This window comes from Nycticebus coucang, chromosome 2 (genome assembly GCF_027406575.1).
Source record: "Nycticebus coucang isolate mNycCou1 chromosome 2, mNycCou1.pri, whole genome shotgun sequence".
Lineage (NCBI taxonomy): Eukaryota > Metazoa > Chordata > Mammalia > Primates > Lorisidae > Nycticebus > Nycticebus coucang.
In genome coordinates, this window is record NC_069781.1 from 72,531,594 (window position 1) to 72,553,251 (window position 21,658).

Consider the following 21,658-nt stretch of genomic DNA (forward strand, 5'->3'; position numbering starts at 1 on the left):
AAAATGTGTCAAACAGTCTATAAAACCAGTGTATGGTGCCCCATGATCATCGCATTAATGTACACAGCTATTATTTAATTAAAAAAAAAAAGAAAGAAAAGCAGAGAGAACACTGTCTCAAAAAAAGTAGGACAGCTGGCAACGAGTACTATAGAAACCCAGTTGGAGATTAGAAACCTTGGAGAGAATCATTTAAGTATAGTGGGAATCTCAAACTACAGTGGATTGCACAGAATAGAAAAGGAGGAAGTGAGATCTTTTCCTTTTCTATGGTCATGAAAGGAAACAAAGAAAGAGAATAGTATCTTGATAGAGTAAAGGGGAGAAGGGAAGATGTTGGTTACTAGCTGGCTAAACTGGGCAAGTTCCTTGCTGCCTATAAAGTCTCAATTTCTTCATCATCATAATCTTCATTATAAAAATTATTATATTACTCATAATAATGTCATAATTTTCCTCATAATAGTTTGAACTCATTGAGTTGTGAGACTTCAATGAGTTGTTTTAAGTAGGTATGTTTAAGCCCTTAGCACAGTAGTTGACATAGTAGAAACTCAATACATGTTTATTATTGTTGTTATATTGTTGTTATTATTATTGATGTTTTACAGTGGGAGAATCAGAGAAGGCGTGAAGTGTTAAGGTGTAGGGACATGAACTTGAGGGTCTTGTAAATGGCTGCAATATTCCTAGTAATGTAGGTTATGAAAGAGTTACAGAGATTAAGAGGAATAAGCATAGATTGAATTTTTGAGAATAAGTGGGAAAGGACTGAAACAGCTCCATGGAGAATATAAAAAAGAATTTGTTGAGGAATGGGGAATTATTGTTCAGTAGGTATAGAGTTTCAGTTTTGGAAGATAAAAATAAGTGCTGGAGATGGAGGGTGGTAATGGTTACACAACAATGTGAATATACTGAATGCCACTGAAATATACATTTAAAAAATGGTTAATTGATAAATTTTATGGTACACATATTTTACCAAAATTAAAAAATGTTTTAAAGAAGAATTTATTTATTTTTGTTTGTTTGTTTTATTTTATTTTATTTTTGGCTTTTTTTATTTTATTTCGTTGCTTATTTTTTATTTCTTTACTTTTTTTTGTTGTTATTGAGACAGGGTCCCACCCTATGCCCCTGAGCAGAGTGCAGTGGGCGTGGTAGCTCACCACAACCTCAGACTCGGGCTGCGGGCAAGCCGCTGCCTCAGCCTCTGGAAGTGGCTGGGATTACAGGCGCTTGCTGCGGCGCCCGGCTGGGTTTTTCCATTTTTTTCATGAGTCGGGGTCTCACTGTTGCTCAGGCGAGTCTCGAACTCCTGAGCTCAAGCGATTCTCCCTCCTCTGCCTCCCACAGTGCTGGGATTACAGGCGTGAGCCACCGCGCCCGGCTAAAGAAGAATTTAAAAAGTGGGAAGGGAAGAAGTAGCAATAAGGGAGTTTGTTCATAAATGGGAGAATTTGAGTGTTCCCTATCTTAGAGACAGATGTTCTGATGTTAAGGAGGTCAGGATGAGGTTTGTGAGTAAGCTGTCAGAAAATGTTAGAGTCATCAAAACAGGCACTGAAGTCACCAAGGGTGACAACAGCAATGGCTACAGTGAACAGAGAAGGAACTCAGGGTACCCTTGTGACCAAAAAGGAGAGAGGTCAGCATAAGTAGTTGGCCCTAAGGTTGGAGTGAGAAAGGGCTATGAAAAATGAGAAATGTGATGCTTTCTCTACTGGCCACGGGAAATTTGCACACAAGGCAATGGAGTGCATTTTGAGAATAGTGGCAACGCCAAGGCAAAGTCATCTGTTTGTTTGTTTAGAGACATTGTCTCCCCCTGTCACCCAGGTTAGAGTGCAGTGTTTGTCATTACAGTTCACTGCAACCTCAAAATTCTGGGCTCAAGCAATCCTTCTACCTTAGTCTCCCAAATAGCTGAGAATACAGGCATGTACCATCACATCTGGCTAATTTTTCTATTTTTTGTAAAGACAAGATCTTGCTCTTGCTCAAATTGGTCTCTAACTCCTAGTCTCAAGCAATCTTCCTGCCTCAGCCTCCCAAAGTGCTACCCTTATACACATGAGCCAACAAGCCCAACCAAAAGTCACATTTCAGATAATAAAAGGAAATAGAAGGAGCTTTTGAAGGAAAAGGAGGAAGAGGGTAAGGAGTTTGCATGTGTGTGGGTGGCAAACATTCCAAAGGAAATGACATATATTTAAATTAGGGGAAAAACCTGAAAGAAGCTTTTAATCTGTCAAGATATAGTATCTTAAATAGAAATTTTTATTAGTTGGTTATTCACCTCTGAGCAGTAACAACCACAAAAAATATAGGAGATCTAGTCCTTTTCAAAGTAGCAAAGGTCTGCGGTTGTGTCTTTGGCTGGAGAAGGCTTCCAGAAAATTGCATTCAACAAATACTAAGTGTTCTTTACATGCTAGGGAGTATAGGTTCCATCAGTATTAATCCATGGGACACTATGGAAGTTTTCAGTTTACTTTGTCATATTTGCACATCTGATCAGATGGAAAATCATTTATTTAATTACTAACCTGCTCTTACATGATATGTCAGACAATTTTCCTCTTTAAGAATAGGGATACAGATTCCCTGCCTGTCTCTGCTTCCGGCCGGTCTTAATTCCGCTTCCTGTCCGGTACTGGTGTCTTTGCTGAGGGTCACACTGAGCTTTGAGGTGCTTCAGGGGTGTCTTTCAGGGTCAGCACCATGGCAGAAGACATCAAGAACTACAAGACTGCCCCTTTTGACTGGCGCTTCCCCAACCAGAACCAGACCAGAAACTGCTAGCAAAACTACCCAGGTCTCGGCCTGGGATGACCGTCGGACAGAAGGCACGTTTCCTGGGAAGATTTGAACTGGCTGCACCCTCTCCTCTGTCCTCCGTCCTTCTTCCAGGATAGCAGAGCGGGACGTAGGTGCCTGATGATTCTGAATCATGACTTAACTACTAATAAAAACTTGTTGAAAAAGTGAAAAAAAAAAAGGATAGGGATACCCTTAAGAATGTTAAATTGCAGCTTGGCACCCGTAGTGCAGTGGTTATGGCACTGGCCACATACACCGAGGCTGGCGGGTTCAGCTAAACAACGACAACTGCAGCTGGAGGTTGTGGCAGGTGCCTGTACTCCCAGCTACTTGGGAGGCTGAGGCAAGAGAATTGCTTAATTCCAGGAGTTTGAGGTTTTTGTGAGCTGTGATGCCACAGCACTCTACCAAGGGTGACAAAGTGAGACTCTGTCTCAAAAAAAAAAAAAAAAGGAATGTTAAGTTGGCTATTTGCCTTTCTTTACTTACTGTGAATTTTGATTTTGGGCTTGACCTTAGCCAAAAGGCTGAGGAAAAATCGAATCTTATTTTTAAAATAAATTAATGTAGTCAAATTGTTTTCCCATGATAAGTCTTGTTAAAATTCAGAGTTTATGAGAAATTTTTATTAAAAATCCATACTCATTATGGAAAATTTAGATACAGAAAAGAAGAATTTTGTGAACTTTGATGTCCTAGAAAGTAGTTAAATGCTTTGAAATAAAACACAACTGCTAATCATATTAAGGAAAACCTAAATTTCCTAAGGTCTTGATGCCATAAGTGATGCTGCCTAAAAATAGCGATAAGTCAAATCCATTGTCTAATATCGGGCCAGTGCTGGAGATACAGTAGTAAACAAAGCAAGTTGTGCCTTGCCCTCATGGAGTTCACTCTCCATTGGGAAGACATATACTGAGCAAATAGTCATATAAAATATATTATTAATTAACAGTGATAAATAAAAATTAGGCTGGTAAGATAAAGTTGAGTGGTACTACGGTAGTGTAGCCAGAGACAGTGATAGTTAAGCTTCACCCAAAGGGTTCAAAGAACACATGGAAGGAAAGGGACAGAAGGTGCCTACTGCACAGAGAAAATCCCAAGGGCAAAGGCCCTGAGATGGATAGGGAATGGAGAGCTGGAGCATGGCTGGAGCAGAGCAGAGCATGGGCAGAGCACAATAGAATGAGAATGGAAACTGAAGGGGACTGGGCTTTGGAGGTCAGAGAAGGGAGCTGGGGTTTTATTAAAACACAAAGGGAAGTCAAAGAAATGGTTTAAGTACTATGGGAATTTATTTGGTTTTTACTTTTAAAATAGTGCTCTGGTGCCATGTAAGGAGCAGATGTAAAGCAATAGAAGGAAAGGATGAGACCCACAAGCAGTCTTCATTAGTTCAGATGCTTAATAATGGTGGTGGTGGTGATGATGATAGCAGCTACAGTGTTTGGAGCATCTTTTGTAAACCATATGTTTTGCATATATTATCTCTGATTGTGTTCCTCATAGCTGTGAGGAAATAATGGCTCCAAGATTGTCCTACAAAAGGCCACATAAGTAGTAAGTAGCAAATCCAGAGTCTAATATTAAGTTCACCTGGATCTTTCTTTTAGTCCATGGGGAACATAGGTAAATGGGGTGGAATTGAATTCCTGGGCCTTAAATTCATTCACACATTGTTAAGATTGCATGCTCTTGCACTGAAAGAGGGTCTGTGAGGGTATGGTGGAATCACACAAACCTATTTCTGGGTACTGGAAAAATTACTGGAAGAAGGTAGTGGCCCCGAACTGGGCCTGGCTGGTAGGAGGAAGAGGAAATGGAAGTTATTACTGAGCTTGATTTTGTAGGTGAGCAGAACTGGGGGGCAGAGGAAGGGTGTTCATGCCAATCTGCTTCCTTGGGTGTAGTGGTTTCACTTCTTCCTTGGGAGAGATCAAATTAAGTGATAATGAGAGAAGGGAAGGTTGAAGGATCAGGAAAAATGAGGCAGCACTTTCCCCACCCAAACTGAATTACTCCCCCACCAGTTTGAGAATTCTCCCAGGACATTTACCTGGACCCCGGAGAGAGAATACTTCTCCTAGGAAGAGAGAACACTCTATAAAGAAATCTAGCAAATAAATTTATGACTCAGGCTAAACCCCTTGTGAGAGGAGGGTAGGGATGATATGAATTTTTAGGCATGCTTTCTTTTATGTCTTTAAGGTAAACAGAATTTATAAAGCATTTATATGCTCTTCTGTGGTTTTCCTGAATGCAGTCTTAATCTAATTATTTTGTACACTGGCACTACTTGCCCCATGAACCTTTCTAACCTTACACCTCCCTCCACATTCTCTGCATTTTATATCCACTATACTGCTTACTGGTCCTCAATTCATCATGCATATTTACACTTCTATGCCTGTGCTCAGACTCTTCCTCTCATGAGTGATGCTTCTTTCCTTTTTCCTGGGAAGTTTCTACAGGCAGTCCCCAAGTTACAAACATCCAACATACAACTTGCACTTAGGAATGGAGGCTATAATAATATTTTTTAATTATTAGTTTTTAATAGGTAAATGTATGTGTTCATCTTACACACAAATACAACTTAGGAATAAACCTACAGAACCTATCTCATTCGTAGCCCCTAACTGCCTGTATTTAACCGTGGGAGCCTGATTCAAGTGTTTTGATCTCCCTGACAACTCACAATCAAGCTGATTGTATTGCTTCCTCACTTGCTTATCATATCCTGCTGTTTGTTTCCCTATCTCCCTCATTGGACTGCTAGCTCCTTGGGAACAAGGGTTGTGCCTTATTCATCTTTGTTTCTCAGAAATTATACATAGCAGGCACTTAGAAAATGTTCTGTAATTTGGATCAGTCCTTGCAAAAACCCTATAAACTAAGGCAGGCACCACCCACTGGACAGATGTGAGGGTCTGCCCAAACCCCAAAGACCTACAGAGCAGTGGAACTAGAATCCCAGGTTGAGCTCTATGAAATTGGCACTACTTCACCATTTTTGACCTATGGAAATAACAGTGTCATGTGCTTCAGCCTAATTGCTCTCAAGTTGTCTTGTTCTTGAGTCAATGTGCTCTCTCTCTCTTTCTTTCTTAATGTGACCTTGCTTAGAATCTAAAGCACTTTCAAAAGCTGATTTTCTGGCTGGCCTGTGGTTTTAGTGTGACCAAATATTTCAAATTAGTCAGTACAAATTGTTGTTTTGTTCTCCTCTTATGCCTCTCCTCAAGCCTCACATACTTAGGAGGTACATCAAGTCTATAGTAATTTTTATTTCTTTCTTTCTTTTTTTTTATTAAATCATAGCTGTGTACATTAGTGCAATTATGAGGTACAATGTGCTGCTTTTACATAACAATTTGAAATATTTCATCAAACTGATTAACACAGCCTTCATGGCATTTTCTTAGTTATTGTGTTAAGACATTTACATTCTACACCTAGTAAATTTCACATGTACCCTAGGTACCGTAGGTGTGGTACCACCAATTACTCTCTCTCCACCCATCCTCACCCCTTCTCTACCCCTCCCTTTTCCCCTTCTTCTTGGGCTATAATTGGGTTATAGTTTTTGTAAGAAAGCTATAAATTGGTTTCATAGTAAGATTGAGTACATTGGATACTTTTTCTTCTATTCTTAAGATACTTCGCTAAGAATAATATGTTCCACTCCATCCATGTAAACATGTAGGAGGTAAAGTCTCCATTTTTCTTTAAGGCTGCATAATATTCCATGGTGTACATATACCACAATTTATTGATCCATTCATTGGTTGGGCACTTGAGCTTCTTCCATGACTTAGCAATTATGAATTGGGCTTGCAATAAACATTCTGGTACATATATCTTTGTTATAATGTGATATTTGGTATTCTGGATATATACCTAGTAGAGGAATTGTAGGATCGAATGGCAGGTCTATTTTTAGATCTCTGAGTGTCCTCCAAACATCTTTCCAAAAGGAACGTATTAGTCTGCATTCCCACCAGCAATGTAGAAGTGTTCCCTTTTTTCCACATCCATGCCAACATCTCTGATTTTGGGATTTTGTGATGTGGGCTAATCTTACTGGCATTAGATGATATCTCAAAGTAGTTTTGATTTGCATTTCTCTGATGACTAAGGATGATGTGCATTTTTTCATGTATCTGTAGGTGTTTGCCTGTCTTCTTCAGAGAAGTTTCTCTTCAAGTCCCTTGCCCACCCTGAGATGGGATCACTTGTTCTTTTCTTGCTAATACGTTTTGAGTTCTGTGTGGATTCTGGTTATTAAACTTTATCGGAGACATAACCTGCAAATATCTTCTCCCATTCTGAGGGCTGTCTGCTTGCTTTATTTACTGCATTCATGGCTGTGCAGAAGTTTTTTAGTTTGATCAGGTCTCAGTAGTATATTTTTGAAGCTGCTTCAATTGCCCAGGGGGTCCTCCTCATAAAATATTCGCCCAGGCCGATTTCTTCAAGACTTTTCCCTGCATTTCCTTCTAGTATTTGTATAAGGATGTCTTAAGTTTAAATCTTTAATCTAGTGAGAGTCTATCTTAGTTAATGGCGAAAGGTGTGGGTCCAGTTTCAGTTTTCTACAGGTCGCCAGCCAGTTCACCCAGCACCATTTGTTAAATAGTGAATCTTTTCCCCACTGAATGTTTTTTAATTGACTTGTCAAAGATCAAATAATGGTAAGTAGCTGGGTTCATCTCTTGGTTCTCTATTCTGTTCCATACATCTACCTCTCTGTTTTTGTGCCCTTACCATGCTGTTTTGATCACTATTGATTTATATATACATTATTCAGAGATAAAAACAAAGCAGGAAGAATTATGCTACCAGACCTATAGTCATTTTTAAAGAAGCTTCCCATTCCTAAGCTTAGATCCAGGATTTTCTCTCTCCCCCCACGTCCCTTAAGCTATCCAGGTCTCAGTTTCCTTGCTTTAAAGCTAGTGGCCGGGTGCAGTGACTCACACTTATAATCCTAGCACTTGGAGAGGCTGAAGTGGAAGGATTGCCTGAGGCCAGGAGTTGAAGACCACCCTGAACAAGACCCTGTTAAAAAAAAAAAAAAGAAGAAGGAAGGAAGGACGGGAAGGAGGGAGAGAGAGAGAAAAGAAAAGGCAGGAAGGAAGGGAGGGAGGGAGGGAGGAGAGAGAGAGAATGAATAGAACAACAAAAAATTAGCCAGGTGTGATGGCACACACTTATAGTCCCAGCTACTCAGGAGGCTGAGGCAGGAGGATCATTTGAGCCCAGGAGTTTGAGATGGCAATGAGCTATTTATGGCACCATTGCTTTCTATCTTGGGCAATAAAGTAAGACTCTGTCTCTTAAAAAAATAAAAAGAAGAGGGTATATTCAACCAGGGTTTTCCTCTGCTCCTGTGTTTCCTCATTCAGCCCATCCTTCCTCTTTCCCAGGGCTCCTATACCAGCAGCAGCACCAGCTCCTTGCTCACCCAAAAGGTACCATCCTTGGAAAACACGAAAGTTCTTCCTCCACCCTGTGCCTTCCTCTTCTCCTTCTCCCTCTCCCTAATCTTACAGCAAATAGGATGAAGTAGACAAGGGAGGAATCAAGTAACCTGGAGTCCTCTCTTACAGAGGCTGATCTGTCACAGTACAGAAATCCAGGTAAGTCATGGTTTTAGGACAAAATTATGGTGTAAGGGAAAGTTCATAGAATCTGTAACATTTTTGTTTTTCTTGGTATGTGTGTTTTTAAAAATGGACTCAGAAAGCTTATAAAACAGTATGAGGATAGAGTGAGACAGTTTTAGATAATGAAATTAAAAAACTGAGTCATAGAAATCAGTTCTGGCATAGTATTCTGGAGAAGATGTCAAGGTAAAGAGGGGTGGAAGCAAATCTCAGTGTTACAAAGGGTTTGTCAAGAAAAACACAGGGAAAAAGCAGGTGCCAAAACACAGCACTCATATGACCTGAGTGACTAGGTCATAAATAAGTTCACACAACTGGAGAAAAAAATCCAGTTTGTTTTGTTTCTGTTCACTGCTTTAGACCTGTCTCAGTTTGCTTTCTAAAAAGTTTATACCCTAGGTCTACAAAGAAAGATAATTTTCCAGGGTAGGTGATATTGATATATCAAAGTACAGGGTGTCCCCAAAGTTTCCATACATAGGAAAAATTGACAAACTCATATAACAACAGGAATGTGCTCACCAGGAGTGAGAGAGAAGACTGTGTATGTGAAGAAAGAGGTGGCCAACACCTAAAGAATATTTTGTAAATGTTTTGTAAAATTTTGTAATGAATATTTTGAAAATAAAGATATATTTAGCTACAATATTTCATTTTCCTTATGTATAATGCCTTTGGGGACACCCTGCATTATCACCCTTGTTAATTCATGAAAAAATAATATTGCTCGTGTGTATGGAAAAATTATTTCTGGACATAATGCACCACAAATATATGCCAACAAGTGTGTGAACCTCTGCAGTTGGCAACAAGGCAACCAAAACACATAGCTTAATTGAGAATGAGAACTTGCCCATTAATGTCAATATTGACTCTGGGAATAGTACCAAATTCCAAAGCCTAAAGTAGATTACTATTAGTTTGTAATGATTCAACAATAACCTGATTAAATTTTCTTAAGGTATGTTTACTCAAAAGTCTGTAAAAACTCATTTTTTGATCATGAGGTTAAAAGGTTAAGCTTTTAAAAAAATTATACTATAGTCAAACATTTAGAAAAGTTATTCCTGACCATTTTTTTCTGAAACCCAAACGTAATATGATGTTTTGTTTTTTTCTCTAAGTATTGCCTTGCAACTGGGATACAACAGAGGACTCACCTCCAAAATCACTATCCTACAGAAGATATTACTTTTTCAAAGCATGTTTGCCTAATTTAACTCAAGTCTGGGGGGAAAATGCAGGTTCATCCTGACTGACAGAACACTATTTCTAGGAAAGGTAAAAAAAAATAAAAGCATGTATTAAAGTTGAAGGAGAACTACCTATCAGAATGGCTAAAATGAGAAAGACAGAAAACACTGTATCTTAGCAAGGATTTGCAACATTCTTACACATGAATGATGGACATAAAAATGTTCACCAAATGACATGCAAGAGAATGTTCATACCAGACTCAATCTTATATCTCCAAGCAAGAAACAACACAAATGTTCATCTATATTATAATAGATTAATTGTGGTATGTTCATTTAGAGGAATTCTAACCAGTAATGAAAATAAAAAGGCTACTGCTAAGGGCAACAACACAGATGAATCCTGCAAATGTAATGTTGAGTGAAAGGAGCAGTACACAAAAGGGTATATAAATTCATTTTTATGCAATTCAAAACATACAAATGTAATATATGATATTGGAAAGCATATAAAGGCTATCTTTGAGATAGAGAGTAGTTACTAGAAGGGGGCATGAGGAGGTTTCTAGGATTCTTTCACTCTTCTATTATAATTTCCTGATATGGCTACATAGTTCAATTTGTGACAATTCATTAAGCTGTACAATATGTGCATTTTGTATAATTATTTGTTATATGTCAATAACATTTAGCATTTTTTGTTTAGGTTAAGGGAAAGAGAAGACTGTCAGTGAATTTTAAATTATCTGTATATCCATTCCATACTTTCAAGTGTGGTGGTCAAAGAGACTCATTGACAGAATTAAATAAGTACTATATTTCATAGTCTTAAAAAAAAATAAAAAGGTGTCAACACTTGTGTTGTAAGAACTAGGTTGAATAGAAAATGGTCAGACAGGGAATGGACCTTAGTACTAAATAAGAACATCTGATATGCCTGATTAAAGATGAAGTTTTATGTCCTATAAAAGTTAAAAATCAGTTTAAAGGGATATGAACAAAAATAAAATTTTAAATCCCCCCAGCTGCCCGACTCCATCCCCTCTTGGCCAAGGGAATTCCACAAGTGCCCTAAAGCTGAGTTGCTGGCCATGAGAAGAGAGGTCAGACATGGCTCATCATGTCCCCCTCCCTTTTTGGAGGTATCATACCTTTGTAACTCATTCCAGGCCTAAAGTTATACATAACAAAGCTTAAACCATAGGTCACTGATTTACTTAAAGATCACTCAAGTATGAGTATGTGTCCAGAATATATCTTGTGGCTTGTCTCTCACTAATAGATTTACTTATCTTAAAATAAAAACATTCTAAGCTTTTAAACCAGTGACTTTTCAACTGGTGTGCTGTGAAAAGTCACACCAGTTAGGTGTGCCACAAAAATTTTTGAAGATCATTAATTAAATTATTTTTAAAAGAAGTTCAAAGCACAGGAAGTATATTCCTTCCTTAACTCTGTTTTTTTCTTTTGATCAACATAATTTAAGTGTGCTGTGGATGTTTAACATAGGTTCAAGTGTACTGTGAGATAAAAAAAGGTTGAAAAGCACTGTTTTAGACAAATCTTCATTTCTTTAACCAATTACAAATCAAACAATCTTTAAACCTACCTATAACCTATAATGCCCTGCTTCAAGATATCCTGCCTTTTAAGACAAATCAATATATGCCTTCCATGTACTGACTGAATTACAGTTTACATGTAATTTCTGTCTCCCTGAAATGTACAAAACTAAACTATAACCCAGCCATGGTGAGAACATTGCTCAAGGCTTCCTGGGCATGGTTGTCTGGGTGGGCTATGGTTGCACATATTCAGCTCAGAATAAACCTCTTTAAATTATTAAGAGTTTGGATTCTTTCCATTGACAAAGGAATTTAACTATGTACATTTGATCTTAGCCAAAAGGCTAAGAAGTGATAAAAGGGATTTTTGAGGTGGTTTTTAAACTAAGGCAGAATCCTTAGGGTAATTTTTAGAAGAGTTGGCTATTTTTTTCAGGTATAGATAAGAAGTCTTTAAAAATAAAAACGGTTGGGGTGGCGCCTGTGGCTCAGTGAGTAGGGCGCCAGCCCCATATACCGAGGGTAGAGGGTTCAAACCCGGCCTCGGCCAAAACTGCAACCAAAAAATAGCCGGGCGTTGTGGCGGGCGCCTGTAGTCCCAGCTGCTCGGGAGGCTGAGGCAAGAGAATCGCTTAAGCCCAAGAGCTGGAGGTTGCTGTGAGCTGTGTGAGGCCACGGCACTCTACCGAGGGCAGTACAGTGAGACTCTGTCTCTACAACAAAAAAAATAAAAAAAAAAAAATAAATAAAAACGGTTGGAGTTCTCTAGGCATTAAAAGAGGCCGAAAGTTACTGAGGATGAATGTTGTTTCTTAGCCAATGAATCTTTTCTTTCCCTAGAGAAATTTAGCCATGCAGAAATGTATACCATCCATTGCATCTTGTTTCTATCTGCCAATAATGGGTCTAGGAATGATCATGTGACCCAGATTTGGCCAATGAGATATAACCAAGTTTTCTACAAAGGAGAGAACATAGACACTCTGAGGACGGCAGAGCAGACTGGTGGGAATACACTAGGTCTTTGGTGATATGCTTGATTTTTTGCACTAACTCTAGGACTGCCCAACTCTAGACTTCTAGTAAGTGAGCAATAAGTGTCCTTGTGTTTTTTAAGCTGTGTTCAATTTTGTTTCATATTGCAGCTTATCAAGTGATACAGTTTCTCTTTTTTTTTGTCTAAATGTGATCTACATTGACCTTTTCTAAACCCTAAAATGAAGTGGCAAAGAACTAATATATTCTGGAAATTGACTTAATATCTTCAAGGTTGAATTATTTAAACATTTTAACATTTAATGTTATATTTTAAAGAAAATTTTAGTGTAACATGCAAATACACATTGGTGTATTAAAATCAATATAATATTATCTATGACAGAAAAAGCATGATATATCAGAAAATAGAAAAGATAAACTCACACAAAAATTTATTTAGACATAACAAAGAATGACCATACAGAGGTTACTAGTTACTGCATGGTTCCACATAGATAGTAGTTTAGACCAATGGGTCTAAATCCAGATGCCCTTTTTCAAGCTTTTGACACAAATGCCTAGTGGAAAAAATGGATGCTAACAAAATAATGGAATTCTATGTAATTTTCATATTTTTATGAATTAAGAAATATAAAGACTTAAAAATACTTTTTCTAAATTCACATCACAAAACAAATGACTTTTATGCTTCTAAATGTTGAGTCTGCTCTTATGAGCCTCACAGGGCTGAGCAGAAATCTTTTCACTTGTTATAATGAGGGGTAATAACAATTGGACAGCCAGATCTAAGCATTACCTGTCACTTCTTAGGCAAGAGAGCGTCTATACTTACTTTGTAAAATAGCTGATACTCCTTTGAATGATACCATCCCATTTATTATATTAATAATTAATTGTCACATTCTAACAATTACGATTATGGTTTTCAGAAACCATATGGCTTTTGAGTAAGTTAGTGAAGAAAAAATGTGCATACTCTTTAATGAAAATAATACCACACATATATTCAAATAATATGAATTTTTTTTTCCTATGGTAGGAAAAATAGGAAGCTAAAGAGAGCAACCAATTATATCAGAATGAATATTGGTACCTGGTTCTATAGCCGAAGTTTTTTTTTTTCTAAGTTTGAAATGAAATACTATTCAAGGAAAATTAATAATACTAGTAATAACAGTTTACCAATATGAAGCAGTTTTCCTGGCTTCTGATCAAGTATTGTTAAATAGGATTGCTAAAAAATGTGGACAGATAATACATAAAGTATGTATACAAATAATGGAAAAATAAAACCTCAGCAAAGATAAATTTTGGAACTAATAAATTCAAGTTTGAGGAAGTTCATGTTTGGATATAATGATTTCCCAAATGAAAGAAAAGTGGGAAAATATATAATCCCCTCTTTAAAAATAAACTATAAACAGTGTAATAGCTGATAAGCCAATGGGCTAAGAAGTTAAGAGTGGTTGAGATTTGAGCACAGCAGACATGCAAAACCACGAAGTTCTGTTATACTCTTTAACAAAATATTGAATCTTTTCCTAGGAACTCCAAGGGAAATAATGAAAAAAACATTCTTTTAGTTGCAAAAGGTCTCAGATACACTAATACTGCTAGAGAAAATTATGACAATCATTTAATTTATGAGATGTTAAAAGTGGAGGAGAATTAAATGTAGACTGGGTGCTGATTAAAAGTAAAGTACCCAGCCAAGTTTATGGGTGGACTCCTGGTTCTGGCAATAGCAATGGAATGATAAAAGAAATTGCATAAGACAATGTTGGCTAGCAGAGACCCTTTCCCTTCAGTAAACATAGCGCTGAAGAAAACAGGTGGAAAGTTTTAATGTCATTTCACTAATATACTTCAAAAGTGATGGAAACTTTGAATCAAAAAATGACTTCACAAAGTGAATTATGGATGCACCAAGTGTTTTGGAATCATTCTTAACTTTTGAGTCCATTTTTTCTTAATGGGATCTGGCCCTGGATTTTAATCTCTGATCTGAAATTTACTAACTTTGGGATCTAGGGTTAATACAATCTTTCTCAAATCTCTACCACAATTCCCTGAAGGCTTTGAACCCAATATCAATTAAGGTCAGTTTCTTTCTGCTGTTCAAAGAGTTTATTTGTGGTCTTAAATATTTCTAAATGTCCTTGCCACAAATTGAGTTACAAAGAAGAAGAATTCCAACTGATGCTTGATTCCCACTATATTTTTCAAAATTTCAACTTGTTTTGAGCACAAGATACCTTGATTTTGTCATAGTCTCACACACATCTCCCAAAGGAACTTCATGCTTTCAGATTTACTGGGATAAATATTCATTGAGATACACACACTTTTTTTCTTCCAAAGTTGCTCCTTCTGCAATATTTTTCTCTAATAGTTTAATTCCTTGATGGAGCTGTAATTTTCACAATTGAAGTTCACACCTATTTCCCAAAGTTAGTTTTAAGCTCTGAGTTAGTTGCAAGTTCTGTGTCCTTACCCTTTGGAAGATACTGGGAAGGAGTAGCAGTTCCTTTCTGATAGGGCCAAATGTAGGGACCCACCCAAATAGAACCGTGCGGCCCAGGAAAGAACATCTGGCCAAGGAAGAAATGACTGTGTCAGCCCTACCTCCCTGAACTCTTATATTCCCATCCACCTTAACCCATATGCTGACTTCTTTTTTGAACTCAGCACGCTTGCACTCAAGTGAATAAAGTCACATGATGCTTACACAGAACCTGGACTCTGCTTCCTTTTGTTCCTATCTTGGAATAACCTCTAATTTTTGGTCCTTAACCTCTCATTTTGGTGCTGAGAACCCGGGACAAGGAGAAGTCCCCTCAGGGGGCTGAGATACACCGCATCAAACCCATTCCCAACTAGACAGAGTCTTTTTTCAATGAGATGAAGAAAAATGTGGAAACCCCTCCGACCCCCATCCAGAATTCATCCATTCATTAGAGGTGAGCATTCGTCTGTAACCCCTTTCTGAGCCTTTTAACTCCACTCCAACTCCTCTGTTCCTCTTCCTCCGTTTCTAGCCCTTTTAAGCATTCATATACAACCCCTCTCTGAGCCTTTTAAAATTTCCTTTTCTCTAATCTGGACCAAAAAACTCTAATAGTAACCCCAGTGGATCAGACTCACCTGTCCGGTGCCTCATGCCTGGGGACACCCTCCCATGGGCCTGGACTACTCTTTTCTGGCTGGTAAAGGTCCTTCAGGAAAACCTGGTAACCTGCCTGGTAACCTGTCTGGCCCCAGTCTTGGCTACTTCCTTCCTCTCCCCCCTCATAAGTTCCTTTTTCATCCTTGCTTTAACCTTATTTATTTTCTACCTCTAGTTTCCAATATGGGGACTGCTCAGTTATGGATTCCCCCTTCTTCAGCTTTAAGCTGGTGCATTTTTTTTTTTTGAGACAGAGTCTCACTATGTCACCCTCATTAGAGTGCTGTGGTGTCACAGCTCATAGCAACCTCAAACTCTTAGACTCAAGCAATTCTCTTGCCTCAACCTCCCAAGTAGCTAGGTCTACAGGTGCCTGCCACAATGCTTGGCTATTTTGTTGTTGTTGTTGTTGCAGTTGTCATTGTTGTTTTAGCTGGCCTGGGCCAGGTTCGAACTCGCCAGCTTTGGTGTATGTGGCTGGCACCCTACCCACTGAGCTACAGGCACTGCCTTTAAGCTGGCTCTTAACTCACCTCCACCTTAACTCTACACCTTTATCCTGACCTTAAACCTAAATGCCTCATCTTTTTCTGTAATACTGCTTGGCCTTAATGTACAAACTAGACAATGGTTCACAATGGACTAAAAATGGCACCTTTGATCTTTTAATCCTCACTGACTTGGACAATTACTTTGGAAGACTGGGGAAATGGTTGGAAATCCTTTATATCCAGGCCTTCCTCCTCCTCCAAAATATTCCTTCTTTATGTTCATCTCGTGAACCCTCTCAAATTTTCCTTGCACAGGCCAAACCAGCCTTCCCTGAACCCCTTGATTCTCCATTGTCTTCCTTTGACTCAGCAGATAACCCCCCCTTCCACCCTTCCACAGCCCCACTCCCTTAACCTCTTCTCTACCTACAGAATTTCATCCTATCCCACTTATCTTCACTGCCCCCCACCCGCCTTCTGCTGCAAGTGGACAAAAAAGAAAAGATGGTGGACCTGGGTGGGAAAGACAAGATGGTGGACTCAGCTTCCCCACCCCATACTAGATCTGGCCACACCTTTGGGCCTTCCCTTTCTGGACCACCACAACCTCTATACCCCCTCCAAGAGGTTGTAGGAATGGAAGGTATCATCAGGGTTCATATCCTCTTTTCTCTCTCATATTTTTCCCACATACGTCAGAAACTAAATTTATTCTCCACAGATCCCACAAAATACTCTCAAGAATTTAGGTATCTAACCAAATCATATGCTCTGACCTGGCATGATTTATATGTCATCCTCACCTCCACCCTAACTTCAGAGAAGAGGGAGCAGGTCTGGTCTCAGGCCCAGATTCATGCTGACGATATATGGAGGGCAGACCAAACCCTGCCAGAGGGCAGTAGGGCTGTTCCCTGGGAAGACCCCAATCCGAATTACCTAACTGATGCTCCTGGGGTCCACCTCTGTAACCATGTGGACCAGTGTCTCTTAGAGGGACTAAAAAAAAAAGCTCATAAGGCCATGAATTATGGCAAACTAAAAGAAATAACCCAGAAATGGGATGAAAATCCTACCCAGTTTTTAGCCCATCTTAACAAAGCCCTTCACCGCTATACTGCCGTGTTGCTGGAAAGCAACTAGGGTAGACTCATGAATTTTATCTCCCAGTCTGCACCTGATATCTGAAAAAAACTTCAAAAATTCCCCCTGAACCCTCAGATCCCCCAAAGAAATCTCATCGACCTGGCCTTCAAGGTCTTTAATAACCAAGAAGAGGCCTCTAAGAGCTCCAGTTGTTGGCTTCTGCCATTAGCCAAATCTTGGCTACTTCTTGAAACTCCTCTAGACAGTCCAGAAAAAGAAAATCTCCCCCAGGCATGTGCTTCAAGTGTGGCATAACTGATAACTGGGACAAGCAGTACCCAAATCCAACCCACACCCCAAAGCTATGTCCAGCCCGTGGAGGTCCTCGCTGGAAGTCTGATTGCCCAGGTTCGAGTTCGCAGTCACCCCCAGGACCTGGCTGAGTTCCCTGACCTCTTGGGCTTGGCACCTGAAGAGTGATGGTTCCCAGAGAGTCAGCAGGTGCCTTGGATAGTCACGAGGACTGAACTCTGGGTATCTTTGCTAGTGGAAGGTAATCCACTCTCTTTTCCGATTGATATTGTGTTCATATATTCCACCCTATCCTACTATAAGCATCTCTTACAACAGAGATTTTGGTGGTGGGTATTGTTGACAATTTGCTATGCCCTCACACTACTACACCCTTGTGGTGTTCATTTTCTGGACACTTTTTCACGTTCTTTCCTTATCACTCCTTCATGCAGCATTCCCCTACTAGGCAGAGATATCCTCTCAAGTTTAGAAGCAACCCTGATGATTCCCACCAGCTCCCACCTCTCACTACCCATCCTGCTCCTCTCTAACCCCTCCCCTACAACCCCTTTTTTCTCTCAATCCGACCTCCCCATAGACCCCATCATGTGGGATACCTCTCTTCCTTCTATGCCTCCCATCATTCACCCATTCTCATTGCCCTCCAACCCCAACATTCATATGAGTATGAGAAGCTATACTGAAGCAGTAGAGCTGACCTAGTTTTCTCAGCCCACATTCTTTCCCCACATACCTTCCCTTAGTATCTAGCTAAGCTTTCCCATAATTGTGAGGATGTTTATCTCAAAAGACTTTGGGGGACTTAGTAACACTTAGACAATAAGTGTTGTTATATTGTTAAAGTAAAGGTTACTTTTATGGTAAGTATTGTTACATTGTTAGAGTAAAGGCTACTTTAAGTTGTTTGATGATTCTTTTAAATAAAGTTAAAATTTTCTACTTTTTCGGTATTTTATTATAAAAACTATTAGAATTGTAACTGAGATAGATTTGAGAGACTACTCTTGATGTTCTTTAGATTGCTGGCTTTCTGACAATAAATCTTGTTGGACCTAATTCCCATCTCTGCATTTGGCTAATAGTGGCAGGCGCTGATGGACTCTTCTTTCTGTAATACTATCAGAGAAGAATGTAGAAAATGTGGAATGTGAGCTGAGGAGAGTGAGGCTTTGTGCTAAGAGTTCTTAACTGCTTAAGACTACTGAGTAGCTGTGTGATTCTATTCAAGCACTCTAAACCTTGGAAAATAGAGGATTCTGAAGTTTTCTGAATGAAGAGATGTGCACTTTGGGGGAGGAAATCAAAAGAGGAGCATAAAATATTCCAAAGATGAATGTGAGAAGTAATAGGTAAGAATACTGGAAACATGAGACCTCAGGGTGTTATAGAAGGGTGATTCTAGCTGAAGAGGCATGCTATAGGAGAGTGAGTAAGAGGAAGATCCAGCCACTCTGAGCCCTGGGTACTTCATGCTCAAGGCTCTGACTTGTGGGTATCCACAAGACATACTTCTGGATTTTGTACCATTTTCCTTATTAACATGTATTCACATATGGAAAGATCAGGCAGAGAAAAGTGTGAGAGTAAAAGTTGCCAGGAGGCAGGAAGCAAGGAATAAAGAGAAACCAATCTTCAAAATCTTCAAAGGAAAGCCTCTAAATGAAGAATAGTAGCAAAAAAAAAAAAAAAAAAAATTAATTTATCCATTTAGGCTGTTGTAAAAAGAAAATAAAAATCTCAGGGCCACAGCTCCAATTTCTTATGCAAAGGGGGGAAAGAAGAAGCCTCAGGCATTTCTGAAGAACTGGTCTCACAGATCATTCCTCAAGGAAATTCCTGGCTGACCTCCCATAAGCAACTACAGGCAAATTGTAACTTTAGGTCCTCAGGCTTTGTCTAGCTCATGAAACTAAAGTCTGTTTGATTCCGCACTAATCGTGAATTACAAGTTTATCTTCACAGGTAGCAGATTAGAGACAAGACTGGATCAAACATTCTTCTCCTTACCCAAGGACATCTATATAATTGATGCTTCCCCCCACCCCTTTTGGTCTTCTAACATTTGCCTTATCCTAGTAAAATGTAGATTTCCCAGGGTCTCACAAGAGACCATTGTTTTCTCACTACCTCCAACCGCCTACTCTTTTCTCTGCCAAAACTAGAAATTCCAGATCGAGCTTTGGAAAAAACAGGCACAGTTATGTCTATAGTTTTGTGTTTTTCCCAGGCATGCTCTCAAATTTGGCTTAACAAACCGCCATTGATTGAGATTTTTGCCTCATTTATTTATTTGGGCCAACAACATAAATTCTTCATTTTCTAACACAATGGTTTATTTTTGAGGGGGTGGTACCTCTCAGTTCTTCTATTTGTCCCTCTCTTACTGAAGACTACTTTTAAGCAATTACAAGTAGGTTTGAGTTAGCCTTGGGAGTATGAAGTACAATTATTAACTTTATTAAGTTTCATGAGGGGAAGGAGAATATTTACTATAAAGAATATTATAATCGATTTTAGCAATTTATTAATAATTTTACAAATCACCAAAGGAAATAAAAATGGAATTATGAATTAGTAGCAACTATTATCATCAATTTTTACTTCTGTCAGCAATGATAATAACAAATTGGTTTAATCATTTATTTTGCAGAAATAAAAGCCAGCTCTCCATGGACTCAAGATAGTACTTTAAAAAAACTGAGTAAAAAAACTGAAAACAGGATATTTCATCTTACCTTGTGATCTTGTTTCGATTTCTTCTCTGGGAAGCTGAAACTCCGTTTTCAGAGAGTCTGCAGACTCTTTTTATTACCAAAAGTTTGGCAGAGGACCAGATGGCCTTACAAAGAAGATCTGGGTGGGTGAGATTTTAGCAGGCTTTTAATCCCTTGACAAGAGCCAATAGAGTTACAATCCTGTATTCAAAGATTCACGGCTTCCTGCATTCTCTCCGTCTCCATCTTCAGAGTTTAATCCAGCAATTATACATTTTATGTTCTGTGGTTTCATTTTTACATCCATCTTGCATCAGAATTATCTTCCATGCAACCCCCTTTCCCTGCCCATTGCCAAGTTCCCACTTTTCCTCTGCCCCCACACTTTGTATCTTGGCTCCCTTCAGAATTGAACTCTTAAGGTTAACTTCAGCACTGTTCACGTTGAAATGCCATTTATAGTTTCACTTTTGGCTAACTGATTTCTTAATTTATAATCTTTTGTAAGAGGTCAGTTTATTCTTCCAAATTTCTTTGTAATAGGAATTTGTAGTCCCCTATTGTGTATCAGTAATATGCAGTTCATCTGCAAATAAAATCTCTCAGATACTCTGTGCATCTCAGCCTACTTGACTTGGCCTCCTGCCCCACCCATTGTTATCTACTCTTCCATTCATCTCAAAGTCTCACAGAAGATACTACTTTTATTACAAATGCAAATTCTGCACTGTAGATTCCATTTCTTTCTACCTAATGATAAATTTTGCACCTACTTAACCCTCTCTCCATTTCTTTTGGCATCTGTAATAAATATAAGTGAAAATAAAAGGGGTCAAAGAGATAGGAAGATGGCAGAGTAGAAGCAGCCCACAAACATGCTGTTCTTAAGGAAAGGAGCGTAAATTGGTGACAGCTACCTATCTACAGATGGCTTTTTTCAGAAGGAAAATTATGAAATCACAGAGAAACAACATGGGACACCCAGTTTGGAAAAGAAGGTGATAGGGTGATATATTCAACAAAACTGAAGGGATCTGTGGGGTGGCATCTACATGTGGGGAAGAACAGGAGGATAGAGCATGGGGGCACTGTGCTCGCCCTGCAGGCACTATGGCTGGGTTGTGAAAGTGCTTCCTCCACCACAGTCCTTTGTCTGGAAGGACCAGGGAGATACTCAGAGTCTGTGCCAAGTCATTGCATCAGGCAACTGGTGCAGTAAGGATCTGGTGGCAGAGATGCTGGGTTTCTGCAGCTGACACCATCCTTTGCTCTCAGGTACATGGCGCCAGGTCTACACAGCACTCAGCTTTGCAGCAGTGGCCTTCCCATTGCCCCTAATGAGCTGGGGAGGGAGCAGACTAAGCGGAGGCTCTGCTGAGCCATACCCTGTGACTGGAAGCCAAGTGCCTCTCTCCTCCAGCACAAAAGGATCTGAGCAGAGGAGTTCCTTGGTGCTAGAGGCTCCAACCTGAGAAGCTTTGGGTGACTGCTTTAGCAAGTCCTTGGGGGGGGGGGGGGAAATGGAGAGAAGTCCATGGTACCGGGGCTACTGGAACCAAATCCCTGCCTTTGTGACTTGGCATTGACAGTCCCCAAGACTGGAACAGCCAGCTGCCTGCAGGAACCTG

The 21,658-nt window shown here is 39.3% G+C and overlaps 1 protein-coding gene across 2 annotated transcripts in view; it reads right to left on the reverse strand.

Moving 5' to 3' along the window:
• IL33 (interleukin 33) overlaps positions 1–20,373 on the reverse strand; it is a 42,557-nt gene extending 22,184 nt beyond the window's left edge. Inside the window, exon 1 of one of the 2 annotated variants that reach the window (XM_053579013.1) lies at positions 20,052–20,373. The gene's annotated coding sequence lies outside the window, so the exon portion shown is untranslated. The remainder of the gene's footprint in view (positions 1–20,051) is intronic. The other variant, XM_053579009.1, reaches the window with a different exon arrangement.
• Between the last annotated feature and the right edge of the window lie 1,285 nt (positions 20,374–21,658).